The following is a 15,310-nucleotide window of genomic DNA, read 5'->3' on the forward strand; positions in this document are numbered from 1 at the left end:
TTCTTTACCAGCTGAGCCACAAATTTATTTTGTTATTCGAATTGTTCTAGTTTTGGCTCTAGGAGCTCTGAGTTGACTCCTTGTCCTTTCGCCATACCTGCTGTGTGTGTGTGTGTGTGTGTGTGTGTATGTGTCTGTATTTAGCACTACTTTTCCTTTTGGCACTACAAGATGCTCTAGGCTTATTTTGTATATTCCCTGCCCTCACTCATTTCTTCAAAGAGTCTGGGTGCCTTTTAAAAAAAATTAGAAATTTGTGTTAGAAATCAATATCTAGGCACTAGGTGTGCTCGTTGCTACTAGCTTATTGATTCTAGGCATTCTCAGATGATAGAGCAAGGAAATATATGTATGTATACTAACAAATGTATATCTACACACCTATAAATATTTCCACATGCATTCATCTATATCTATATTAAGCTAAGTCTATCTCCATACTGATGTGTCCAACTCTAAGCCAGTACCACATGGATCATTCTAGCTTTGTCTCCCTTGCTTGTCTGGAACCTTCCACTTTAATGGTGAGAAACCTGGCTTCCGTGATCTGCCATCTAGTTACTTAATTGCTGATATCCAGGATACATGTACAGCAGCATTAGAATTGTTAACCTCTACCTTTCGTAGGAAGCCACTTTATCAGCCAGAATGTGCTGCTTATACACACTTTCTTTTGATTTTAGTATCCACTAAAATCCAGTATCCACTCTTTTCTAGTCGGACTTCCCTGGTGGCTTAGAGGGTAAAGCATCTGGCTGCAATGCAGGAGACCTGGGTTCGATCCCTGGGTTGGGAAGATCCCCTGGAGAAGGAAATGGCAACCCACTCCAGTATTCTTGCCTAGAAAATCCCATGGACAGAGGAGCCTGGTAGGCTATAGTCCATGGGGCCGCAAAGAGTCGGACACGACTGGGCGACTTCACTTCAAAATTCAGTATCCACTCTTTTCCAGTAGATAGGAAAGGGGTATCCTTTCCAGTATCTACTGGAGATTTTCAGTATCCACTCCTTTCCAAAGTTACTTAGGAACCTATCTTTTCCCCCACCCCCTTCAGTGAAGTTATTCCATACATTTGTAATATAGTTAGATTCTTTTGTCACAGTCTATTCCATCCTGGAATCCTTGACCTCCTAAATGATTTTTAAAAGAACTTTGCCCACATCAAGCTCACTCTTTATGCTATAAAGTTCTCTGGGTTTTGACAACTGCATAGTGTCATGTATCTGTCATTATAGTACTGCACAGAATAGTTTCTCTGATGTAAAAACCCCTTGTGCTTCACTTGTTCAACCCTCCCTCTTCCACAGACCCCTGGCAACCACTGATCTATTTACTATCTCTATAGTTTTGCCTTTTATAGGATGTCATATGAATAGAATCATACAGTATATAGCATTTTCAGACTGGGTACTTTCACTTGGAAATATGCATTTAAGATTCATCTGTATTTTTTTGCATGGTTGATAGCACATTCCTTTTTATCACTGAAGAGTACTCCACTGAATGGATGTAACATAGTTTGTTGATCCATTCACCTTTGAAGGACATCTTGCTTGCTCCAGTTTCTGGTGATTATAAATAAAACTGCTATAAACATTGACATGCAGGTTTTTAGGTGGACAAAACTTTCAAATAAGTTGGGTGAATACCTGGGAGTACAATTGCTATATTGTATGGTAAGACTACGTTTAGCTTTGTAAGAAATTGCCAGATGGTTTTTCAGAATGGCTGTACCATTTTTGCAGTTTCACCAGCAATGAATGAGCATTTCTGTAGTTCCACATTCTCACCAGCAATTGGGTGTGTCAGATTTGTGGATTTTAGGATTCTCATAGGTGTCTATTGGCATCATATTGTTAAATATAATCTTTGGTGGATCTTTGGCATTGTTTTTCCTGCTCTGACATTTTATATTTCCTTCCCCTTGAGGACTTGCAGTCTGGGCTTTTTGGTATCATTTATGTCATAAGTTCTTCACCTTCTTCACATTTCTTGGTGGAAAAAGAGTTAGCTTGCAGCCTTGGAGACAGCTTTAAGTGCATTGCTGAGTTGGATGCTATAGCATTTCTCTCTAAAGAAATGAGGTGTCTAAAATGAGTACTTTCTCACTCACACCCTTCAAACAGCATAGTATTGAAGGTATAATTCCAAGTTTTTGCTGGCAATTGGTTGGCCTGAGCTATGATGCCCAGAGAACAAAATTGCTCCAGGAACTAAAATATGATTAGCTGAAGACAACTTCTGAGCCCTCTTACATCCATTTCTGCCAGAAATTCCAAACTCTGCCTTGACCCAAACTCATGGTACAGTTCAGTCGCTACCTGCCCACATGTAGCTGGGCAAAAGCTTGGCGCTTAGACACACTTTGAGGGCTCACCACTTCTCTCATCTTCTTTTTTTCTGTCTAGCTGGTCACATCCACATGGCAGTCTGACTCCCACTTAGTTATCTTTTTATTATAAAATAAAACATGGAAGTACATACGGAACAAATATATAGATTAGTGAATTATTATAAGGTCACACCTTCATAATTACCATCCAGGTGAAGAGTAGTACTTTGTCAGCCACTCCAGAAATCCCTCCATACCCATGATTTTGATTTTTTGTAGTAATAACTCTCCTCACACTTCTTTACGGCTTCATTATACAAGTGTGCATCTTTTCACACTCCGGTTTATACTTGCACATTAGAAAGTTACTGATTCATCTTTTAAACCTTTTTTTGGCGGGGGGGGTTGTGCCATGTGGCATTTGGGATCTTATTTCCCCAACCAGGAATGGAACCCATGCCCCCTGCTGTAGAAGTGCAGTCTTAACCACTGGCCCACCATGGAAGCCCCTCTTTTAAACCTCTTTCAATCTATAGCCCCCTTCTTTGTTGCTTTCTTTTCCCTTTATGTTACCTATTGAAGAACATGGATGATTTGACCTACAGAGTTTCCTACAGTTTGAATTTTGTTGATGACACATTCATGGTGCATTTCAACATATATCCTGTACCCAGCTTTTCTTGAAAATAGCCACCTGGATTCAAAGGTTTGACCAGATGTTTGCAAGACTATAAGCAGTGCTGAAGTCTTTCCCTAGGAGATGCCGTGTCTGATTGTGTCTCTTTTACAACTTTAGCACTTGTTGATTCTCACTGTCTGGGTCAGTTACTTCACTGAGAGATATAAAATGGTAATAAGCTAATTCTGTCATTTTAATTTGCATTTATTAGTTGATTAGAATAACTTTATAAAGAAATGCTTCCCTGATGTTACCTCTGGTTACCTAGTGGTGCAGTTTCTATAGGAAAAGCAGGATATATGTTTGATTCTTTCTCTTTATTTTTCAGATGATTTTTAAATTTTATTTTTAGTTTTCACAGGATGAATTTGTTCCCTGATATCCTCTAAAGTGACTAGTTTTTAAATCATTATAAATTTAAACATACTTTATGGATTTTACTCCATTACACTTAAAAAAAAATTGTGGTCAAATATACATAACATAGGGCTTCCCAGGTGGTGCAGTGTTAAAAAATCTGCCTGCCAGGGCAGAAGCCACAGGACACGCTGGTTCCATCCCTGGGTCAGGAAGATCCACTAGAATAGGAAATGGCAACCCTCTCCAGTATTCTTGCCTAGGAAATTTCATGGACAGAGGAGCCTAGTGGACCAAAGTCCATGCTGTCGCAGAGTCAGACACGACTGAGCGACTGAACACTCACACACACACATCATAAAAATTTACCATTTTAACCATATTTAAGCATGCAGTTCTGTGGCATTAAGTCTCCACTGCATTTTTATACTTACTGAAGCTCAAATAATCTCATCTGTTATATTTTTTAAAAAATCTTTAAATATTTCTTAGTCCAGAGCCTTTTGAAGGAAATTAGGAGAACCCTAGTCTCACATTTGCTTTCCTCTTACGTCCCTACTTTCCAATCAGCCCAAGCAAACATGAACCAAAGTGAGAAGTGAAACGCCCCACCACGCAGATGCTGTCTGCAATGTCACAAGTTATGACTCACGTTTAGCCTGGAGATTGTCACCAGAGTCAGCAGGAGGAGACAGGCTCTCTAAGTGTGCTGGGTTGAGGTTTTAAAATTAATACAGTTTAAATATTGATAATGTTTAAATCTGAGCTGAATCTCTTCTAGCCTGCATATATGCTTTATTAAAATTCATCATTGGATTTTTAATGTATTAAAATGTTTGAGTTGCAAATACTTGAACTTTTTTAAAATGGAAAATATGTGCGTGTAGAGCTTTTTCTTTTGATCTTTAACCCAGACTTCAGCAGCTGAATAGACAGCTGCAGAAAACTTGCACAATTAAGTTGAATGGACAAGTTGTCCTAACCTTTATCCATTTCTCCCCTTTTGAGTCAATAGATCCTCTATTTTTATTTTCTCTTGTTTTCTTTTTGAGTTTACCCACTCAGTTGGACAAACAGATGGGAATCCAACTTGTAAGTGTACAAGGAAGCATTGCAAGTTTCTTTTCTTAAGAGTCTTTTCTAAAATCTGTAGGAAAAATTTTCATAAAGAAATCAAAGCTGATAATAAAATGAAATTTCAGAAGACTAGGAGTCCATGTATAACTGTTACGGATATAAGGAAACTAAATCTGTATCAGACACCACCCCAAACTGCTTTAAAAGTTGCAGTATACCCAAGTACCCTAAATGCTGTGATACCACTGTCTTAAGAAGTACTGGAGGAGAAAGCTTACTTGGAGTAACAATGACAGGAGATCAATAACCATGTCAGAAGAACGGTATATCCAAGTCTATTTATTGAAAATAAAGAATAAATTAAAAATGAGTAATTTTTAAATTTGACAAGTATTTCTGAAGTGCCAATTAAATAAAAACCCTGTGCCCAGCACTGGGTATATAACCGTCAAAGATACTCAAGGATCCAGTGGTTGCGAGGGAGAAGCTACTGATGTCAAGGACTATGAAGGTTCTGAAATGGATAAAGCAAATGTGGTGTGTGTGTATGTGTGTATATATACACACATATATAGATACTTGTGTATACACACACACAATGAGATACTATTCAGCCAAAAAAAAAAAAAGGAGAAATATTAACATTTTTGACAAAATGGATGGACCCTGAGGGCATTATGCTAAGTGAAACAAGTTAGACAAAGACAAATACTCTATGATATCACTTATATGTAGACTCTAGATAAAAACAAAAGCAAAACTCATTAAAAAAACCCAGACTCATAGAAAAAGAGATCAGATTTGTGTTTGCTAGAGATATAGGTGGGGGGAGGAGGAATTAGATGAAAGTGGTCAAAAGGTATTATACAAACTTCCTTTATAAGGTAAATAGGTACTAGGGATGTGACATACAATGTGATGACTATAGTTAACAGTGCTGTATGGTGTATTTCAAAGCTGCTGAGAGAGTTGATCCTAAATGTTCTCATCACAAGGGAAAATTTGTTTTTGTAATTATATAAGGTAATAGATATTAATTAAACTTATTGTGGTAATCATTTCACAATATATGTAAGTCAAGTCATTATGCTGTACGTAAACTTATATAGCACGGTATGTCAATTACATCTCAATAAAACTAAAAAAGTATAAACACTTTTCTTTTTAAAATAAACTGTGAATGGTCTTGTGAACTTGCCACAGTTTCCTGGATGCTGGCAAGAGACATGTGACTTCTTGGTCAAAGGTAAAGGATTTTATTGCTCATGGTGCAGCAAGCAGATTTGCTCCCCAAATCTGATGAGGCTGATATGGATGGGCTCAGATGGATGTCCGCACACACAGTGGATGGCATTCCAGGAGAACAACTCAAAGGTTAGGAAACTTGAATCTTTCACAATAGATGGTAAATAAGTGTGCTTGCCTTTGCTGTGGAGGGAGGTACCGTCTCTGTCTTTCAAGCCTGTTACCAATACAAACATCCATGAAAAGACAATCCCAACAAGCCAAGGCCAGTCTAGGTCAGCCAATAGGCAGTTACTCCGAGACGTGTGGATGAGCCTCGCAGAGACCAGCAGGGTTGCCTAGCTGGCCTCCAGCTGACCCCAGACACGTGGGCAATGAACACTCTGGTATATTACTGAGGTTCTGTGGTTCCTTGTTACACAGCATTATTGTCGCAGTAAACAACTGATATCATCACCAATGGCTTCTTAATACCAAAATCTAACTTATGTTTCCCACTGTAGCAAGAGCTCTCCTTCTGAAATACAGATATTATCAGAGCACTTTCCTGTTTAAAAGCCTTCAAGTACCAACTGCAACCCAGACACGGAATTCAAATTCCTTGCTGATCTGGTTCCCATTTTCATTTTCAACTTCATCCTTCACCTCTCTCCCCACCCTCCCCCAACCATCTTCCTTCTTGCTTCTGACATTCCACTCACATAGATCACAAAATGTCTCTGCACTTAAGAAAATAAAATTCTTTCACAGAAAAGTACAAAGAGCAATCTTCCCCCCAAGGACTTTTTGCATATATGGCATATGCTAATGTAAGACATTTAAAAAATTATCACAATAATAGAAGTTATTTTCTACTTAGAAAATTTGGAAAATTTTTAAAAAGTACCACCATTAATATTAATAACAGATGACTGAAGCTTAAGTAATTACAATATCTCTGATAGACAATGAGTTAATATCTTTACCACATAAATAATTAAAACAAATCCATTAAAAAGTGTCTTTATAGTAATTTAAAAAGGCAAAGAGCAGGAGTAGGCAATTTCAGAATAACTACAAATGGCCAAAACCCAAACCAAAACAAAAGAAAAACATGTTCAACCTTAAAAGGTGTAAATTAAAACAGTGATCCCTGATTCTTTGCTTACAAGTTTAGCCGAGTTAAAAAATAATAAATCTGATTGCTAGCAAGTATATAACTCTCATTTACTGCTGGTGTATGTTTAAATTGTTAGAATCTTTCTGGAGGGATTAGAGCACTGTTTCTCAGAAGAGTATAATGGTCTCACTCTTTGATCTTACAGTTCTACTTCTAGGAATTTATCATAAAAAAACAATCAGATATGTGTGTGTAGAAGTATGATCACTGCCAGGCTGTGTAATAGGAAGCAAGTGGAAACAGTGTGGTATTGGCATAAAAACAGATATATAGACCAATGGAACAGAATCAAGAGCCCAGAAATAAACTCAAGCATATACGGCCAACTAACTTGTGACAAGGGTGCCAAGAATATACAATGAGAAAGGGTAGTCTCTTCAATAAATAGTGTTGGAAAAACTGGGTATCTTCATGCAAAAGAATGAAATTGAAACCCTATCTTACAATGTACACAATATTCAATTTAAAACTGATTAAAAACTTAAACATAAGACTTGAAACCATAAAACTTCTAGAAGAAAACACAGGGAGAAAGCTCCTTGACATTGGCCTTGGCAGTGATTTTTTTTTTTTTTTTAATATGACACTAAAAGTTCAGGCAACAAAAACTAAAGTAAACAAGTGGGACTACATCAAATCCAAAACCTTCTTCACAGCAAAGGAGATAATCAACAAAATGATACAGTCTGGAAGAAAATACTTGCCAACCATATGTCTGATAATGTGTTAATATCCAAAAACAATTATAAGGAACTCATACAATTCAGTAACAAAAAGCCAATCTGATTAAAAAATGGGCAAAGACCTAAATAGACATTTTCCTGAAGAAGACATACAAATGGCCATCAGGTACATTAAAAAGTGCTCACCATCACTAGTCATCAGGGAAATGCAAATCAAAACCACAATGAGCTATATCACCTCACACCTGTTAGGTTAACTATTATCAAAAGAACAAGAGATAAGCATTGGTGAAGATGTGGAGGAAAAAAGAACCCTCACACACTGTTGGTGGGACTGGAAATTGTTATAGCCACCATGAAAACAGTATAATAGAGTTTCCTCAAAAAATTAAAAATGGAAGTAGTAATCCCACTACTGAGTATATATCCAAAGGAAATGAAATCAGTACCTCATAGAGATATCTGCACTCTCGTGTTCATTACAGTATTATTCACAATAGCAAGATGTGAAAGCAACCTAAGTGTCTATTGATTGATAAGTGGATAAAGAAGATGTAGTGTGTATACATACACATACAATGGATAATCGTTCAGCCTTCAAAAAGGAGATCCTGCCATTTGTGACAACAAAGATGAACCTGGAAGACATCATGCTAAGTGAAATAAGCCAGACACAGAATGAAAAATACTGCATGATCTCACTTAAAAATGGAATCTAAAAAATTTGAATTCATAGAAGCAGACAGTAGAATGGTGGTTACCAGGGACAGGAAGGTGTGGGAAATGGGGAGATGTTAGTCAAAGGGCACAAAGTCAAAATTATGTAGGATGAATAACTTCTAGAGATCTAATGTACAGCAATGGTGACTACATTTAATGATACCGTTAATGATACTGCATTATATATTGGAAATTTGCTAAGAGAGTAGATATCAAGTGTTTTCACCATACACATACACACAACATGCACACAATATGCACACGTAACATGCACGTAGAAAAGGAAATTATTTAAAGAGATGGATATGTTAACTAGTTTGGCTGTGGTATTCACTTCACAATGTATGTCGAACACCATGTAGATCTCAACATATACAATTTTTATTAAAAAAGAAAGGAAACAGAAAGGACAAAATTCTTAAAAACAGGAAATTGATTAAATTAAATGTGGTATATTCAAACAATCGGTTGCTATATGATCATTAAAATGGTAAAGTAGAGCTATATTTATTTACTGACATGGAAAGATGTACAGATAAATCTTTAAGTGAGAAAAATAGGATACAGAATTGAATGTTTCATGTGGTCACCTATCAATATATCCAGGAGAATATCTTACAACATTTATTGTATATAACAATTTATTGTGTGTGTATATATATATATATCATTAATATGTATAATTTCTTTTTCTTTTAAAAATTTTCAGTTTTTAATTTGTCTAAATGAAATATGAATTACTTGTATATTTGATTAGGAAACAATGCAATGAAGGATTGATTGGTGTTTTCTATTAGCTATTTTAAATTCTATCTTCTTACATTTATTGTATATACTTGCAGCTAACACAGTAGGAAATAAGTTCAGAACATTGTTGGTTGTGCTTTTCATGGGCTCCAGACATCAAAACATTTCATAATTACTCTTAAGTGGAAAATCTTTAGCTCTTCCTTCACTGGGTCTTTGGGTGCAGCCTGGTCAGGGAATCCTGGATCTCTGTGAGGAGCTTTCAAGATTCCCAAGTGTGGTGCCTGTTCAGAGATACTTAATTTGACAAGGTTTTAGAATGATGAGTTTTCTTACTGGGGAAGAGGGAAAGGGTGGGGGATTTTTAATATGAAGTGGCATGGATGCCAAAGGCTTAAATAGGATTTGCCATGGGAAAATTAAATTTTTTGTTTCTTTAAAAAATTTTTTAAACTTTGTTGACATATAGTTGATTTACAATATTGTGTTAGTTTTGGGTGCACGGCAAAGTGACTCAGTGATACATATACATATGCATGCGTGCATGCTCAGTCACTTCAGTTGTGTCTGGCTGTGCGGACTGTAGCCCGCCAGGCTCCTCTGTCCATAGGATTCTCCAGGCAAGAATACTGGGGTGGGTTGCCATGTCTTCCTCTAGGGGATCTTACCAACCCAGGCATCAAACCTGAGTCTCCTGTGTCTACTACATTGCGGGTGGATTCTTTACCTGCAGAGCCATTGGGGAAGCCTATATATATATATATATATTCATTTTTTAAAGATTCTTTTCTCTTATAGGTTATCATAGAATATTGAATAGAGTTCCCTGTGCTATAGAGTAGGTCCTTGTTGGTTGTCTATCTTATATATAGTAGTGTGTGTATGTTCATCCCAAGCTCCTGATTTATTCCTCCTCCACCCCACGTTTCCCCTTTGGTCACCATAAGTTTGTTTTTGATATATGTAAGACTATTTCTGTTTTGTAAATTCATTTGTATTATTTTAAAAATTAGATTCCACATAATGAGTGATATCATGTGATATATGTCTTTCTCTGCCTGGCTTCATCTAGTATGGTAATCTCTAGGTCCATCCATGTTGCTTCAAATGGCATAAATTTCATTCTTTTTATGGCTGAGTAATAGTCCGTTGCATATATGTACCACATCTTCTTTATCCATTCCACTGTTGATGAATGTTTAGGTTGCTTCCATGTCTTGGCTATTGTAATAGTGCTGCAATGAACATTGGGGTGCATGTATCTTTTCAGATTATGGTTTTCTCTGGATATATGCCCAGGAATGGGATTGCTGGATCACATGGTAGTTCTATTTAGTTTTTTGAGAAACCACCGTACTGTTCTCCATAGTGACTGCACCAATTTACATTCCCACCAACAGTGTAGGAGGATTCACTGTGGGAAAATTCTGATGTCCTTTCCTAGAAACCATGGTCTTAACCTTCTTATAGTTCCTGTATTACCTTATCGATTACTGCATAACAAATTGTTCTAAGACTTAGTGGCTTAAAACATCAGTAGTCATTTATTATCTCTTCTGGTTTCTGTGGGTCAAGGTTTCAGACAGGGGACAGCAGAGACAGCTTGTCTCTGCTCCACAATGTCTGGGCCTCAGCTGAGAAGACTCCATGACTGGGAGCTAGAAACCTCCAAAGTCTCACTCACTCACTCGCTTATCTAGTGTCTGATGTCCATTGTCAGCGAGAATACCTACGTGGTCACCTCCTCAGATGGCTCACATAGCATGGTGGGTGGATTCCAAGAGTGAGTATCCAGAGAGAGAGAGAGTGCAGAGCAAAGCTGTACCCTTTCTATGAGCTAGGCTTGGAATTCACATTAGCATCACTTCCATTATACTCCATTGGTTGGATTTGTCATGAACCTCCACCTAGATTCCAGAGGAAGGAACACAGACCCCACTCTTGGTGGGAGAGATATCTATGTCACAATGAAAAAAGAGTATTTGGGGTGGGATACATCGCTTGATACAGCCATTTTGGGCACATACAATCTGTTACACTGCCCAAATTTCTACTGAAACGCCTTTGGATCTTGGATCTATATTTGTGAAAAAAAGAAATCAAAACCACAGAGGACTTTCTTTTCTTCTTTCCCTCCCACCCTGCCTCCCTCCCCCTTGTCCTTCCTTCCCTTCATTTATAAACAGCACAACCATCAGTAAGTTGTTGTTTCACAGTATGAAATCTTGACAACAGGGGTCATTTTAATGGCACTCCCCAAATAATTTTATTTTTGCTGTGCTGACATTTTATTTTCCACATTTCCATAAGAAGGCTGTCTTTCCAATCTTTTGATATATCTTACTCAATTCTTTTCGAGAAAGATTGTATGACTTTAAAAACATTAGGATTAGAACAGTATTTTTATTTACCAAGTACTTTAACATGCTCACTATGTGTCAGGCACTGTTCCAAATGGGCCCTTTACAAATATTAACTTGCTTAATCTTCATAACATGATTCTCAACCTGTAGATCAGGAAACTGAGGCACAGAAAAGTTAAGAAAGTTGCCTGAGGTCACAAAGTTGCACATGGCTTCCAAATCTATATTCTTTAAGAACATGTTTTTTAATTGAAGTATAGTTTATTTACAGCTTTGTATTAATTTCTGCTGTATAGCAATGTGATTCAGTTATACATCTATACATATATGCATTCTTTTTAATATTCTTTTCCACTATGGTTTATCATGGGATATTGAATATAGTTCTCTGTACTGTACAGTAGGACCTCCTGCCCCATCCCTCTCCCACCCTCCTCCCCCTGGCAGCCACCAGTCTGTTCTTGTCCATGCAAATCTGTATTTTCAATCACCATGTTATACTGCCTCCCCATCATCTTTTTTATTCCATCAGCCCTTATTAACTTGAGCCATAAGGAACATATAGTCTCAGGAAAACAAATGTGAACTCTCAGATGTATGAAATAATGGAAAGCTAAAGAGATATGCCTGGAGCAGTATACCCAGCAGGTTGCCCCTCTGGCTAGTCTTACCACCCCCAACAGTTCTCTGCCCCAGAGTGATTGACTGGCACAAAGAACAGTAGTTTGCTAGATCTACTGTAGTGAAATGGGCTTCCCTGGTGGCTCAGCAGGTAAAGAATCTGCCTGCAATGCAGGAGAGGCAGGTTCAATTCCTGGGTCAGGAAGATCACCCTGGGGGAGAGCATGGTAACCCCCTCCAGTATTCTTGCTTGGAAGATTCCACAGACAGAAGAGCCTGATGGGCTATAAACCATGGGGTTGCAGAGAGTCAGACACAGCTGAAGCGACTGAGCACTCTGTGGTTAAATATCCAAGAGGTGCAAAGCATTTTGTTAACATTTTAGAATATCTTTCTCATAGAACTTCTGTGATGGCATATTGTTGCCTCCATGTTGCAGCTGGAGAGAGACAAAGAGATTTAGGGGGACTTCCTCACATTCCACAGTGAAAGGACTTCTGAGAAGCGAACAAAATTCTGCCGACATCAAGCCTCTGACTTTTACCGCTGCAAAATAATCTCCCCCGAACAGCCTCTCCCAACAATATCAGGTTTCTTCAGCTGAGTATTTAGGAGGCTGCTGGCAAGTCTAATCACCTGGGACATCTTAACAACTAAAGTCACATTTGATGGAAAAACTCATCAAGAAGCCGTGGGTGATGGAGGGCATCTCGTCACAAGTCTGGCTCCAAATACGCATGATGCCACATATTTGGAATTCTGGAAGGAGAATGCAGAATTGGTTCAAGAAAAGTAGCAGAGAGGTTTATCTGATTCTCTGAATACAGTGTTTTCAAAGGAGAAACCAATTCTCCAGGAGCTGAAAAGCACCATTTATTCAAAACAGTAAATGAAGCATTTGTTATTGGTATAAACAAAGACATAAAATAGATCCTCAGGCAGACTTTCAGGAAACCGGGGGCAGAAGGGAGCAAAGAAAGAAGAACTGAAAGAGAGAGAGCTTAGACAAATAAGCAGTTTTGTCTTGAACATTTGCCAGGGAAAGCTGGGTAATGACGGCTTCGAAACAAAACGAAAAGGAAACGGGGTAAGGAAAGTGCTACAAGGAATAGATGGCTGGTGATGTCCATATAAATGAGATCCAAATCTCATGGGGGGTGGGGCTGAGGGCATGGGGATGGTCGGACAGGGTCAGACTCCCGGTTTAAAAAAAATATATATGGCAAATGAATGAGCAGAAGGGAAAAGATGAATAAGGAGCGAGAATAGAAAGAGGAAAGGAAGCAGGTTTAACAGGAAACCAACTAAAATAGACAAGTACAGACAGTGTCATCGGAAGGGAGAGGGGGAGAAGGGGCCATTAATACTAGACAAGCAGAAAATTTGAGGAGAGGCGGTTTTAAATATTAAAAAATGCACGCCTTTCAAATTACCTGCCAATTCTATCTCTGAATTATAGAGGATGGAAGCTCTGGATGTTGTCACAGGAACGATTAGTTCCCATGATTTGCCATCCCAGAAGTCAGCTGTTTTTCAAGGCCACCGGGCAGGGTCCTAATGGCCAGTTTTGGACATGCTCCAAAGCTTGGGGAGTTGGGGGAGGTGGTCAGTGCGACGGGGAAGAGGAGGGGATATGCAAGGCTTTGAGGAAGGTATGGGGAAAGGATGGGTGGGTTGGGTGGCAAGAACCCCTGACCACCTGACTGCAAATGTCAGAATAGGGCGCCAAGCCTTGCCTGGTCGCAGAGAACTTCCTCCCATACTGCTCTGTGCGTGCTAAGTTGCTTCAGTGGTGTCTGACTCTTTGTTACCCCACGGACCATAGCCCGCCAGGCTCCTCTGTCCATGGGATTCTCCAGGTAAGAATACTGGAGTGGGTTGCTATTCCCTTCTCCAGGGGATCTTCCTGATGCAGGGATGGAACCCGACTCTCCTGCATTGGCAGGAGGATTCTTTACCACTAGCGCCACCTGGGAAGCCCTTCCCTATTGGTAGGGCTGCTCAATGTCCATCTGTCGTGTAGTTTTCCCAAAGCTCAAGGACAAATTCTGGCCTCAGCCTGGACTGTCTCAGGAGCCTTGGCCCCATATGTCGGGAGCCAGAAACAGGGCAGCCTGGCAGTTCATGCCGTCTTGACCATGAGCTTCTGTCTCCCTAACGAGAAGCCACAGTTCTACTCTCTCCTGCCGTGGGCTCCTGACTGGTTCCTAAAAGCCTCTTAGCTTGGGGACCTTGCCTTAGCCTTGGTTAGCTCCCTCACAGGAGCCAGAGTCGTGCTCAAACCCCTTCCCAGGGACGGGCCCCAGCTACTGGAGGAAGGTGATGACTCTCCTCCACTGCCCGTCTGTTCTCTTGTCTCCTTAAGCATCACCTGCGCCTGGATTCCCATCACCTGCTCTGAGCACCTTTAGGGACATTTTGTTCACCCAGGTGTGTCCTTCCTAATGGTACCGAGATCACACAGTCAGCTGTGCTTTGCCGTGGCTATCAGAGGTCACAGGCTCTCTTCTCTGGGGGATTGCTCTCCTCCTAGAAGCGGGGTTGATGGCCCATGTCCCTGCAGCTGAGACTGTCCCATTCACCTTTGTGCCATTCCAGGGAGGGAGGGGAACCTGTGAGATGTCAGTCCTTCCCAGCCTGCCCCCCATCTTACTACAGCCAACCTGGGCATTCCCAGATGGTTTCTTTAAAAAAAAAAAAAAGGCATATATATAAAGTATATTAGAATATACATAGAAAATAAATAAATGAATGATTTGTTTCAGCACCTCAAAAATATTTTACTAATAGTGTTGTATTCTACCTACATGAGAGCCAAGAAGAGACTACGAAAACCACATTTATTTATTTATTTTAATTGATATTTTTTTATTGAAGTATAATCGATTTATATTTTTGTGTTAATTTCTGCTATACAGCAAAGTGATTCAGTTACACATATATATACATTCTTTTTTAAAATATTCTTTTCCATTATGGTTTATCACAGGATACTGAATGTATTATAGTTCCTTGTGCTACACAGTAGGACCTTGTTGTTTATCCATTCTGTATGTGATAGTTTATACCTGCCAACCCCCGAATTCACAGTCCACCCCTCTGTCACCCTTCCTGGCCTTGGCAGCCACAGGGAAAGACAGGGTTCTGTTCTCCGTGTCTGTGAGTCTGTTTCTGTTTGAACAATAGGTTCATCTGTGTCATAGTTTAGATTCCACACGTAAGTGATATCATATGGTATTTGTCTTTCTGACTTACTTTACTTAGTATGATAATCTCCAGGTCCATCCACGTTGCTACAAATGGCATTTTTTTGTTGATGTTGTTGG

The sequence above is a fragment of the Oryx dammah genome, unplaced genomic scaffold (assembly GCF_014754425.2).
Source record: "Oryx dammah isolate SB20612 unplaced genomic scaffold, SCBI_Odam_1.1 HiC_scaffold_23, whole genome shotgun sequence".
In the NCBI taxonomy this organism is placed as follows: Eukaryota; Metazoa; Chordata; class Mammalia; order Artiodactyla; family Bovidae; genus Oryx; species Oryx dammah.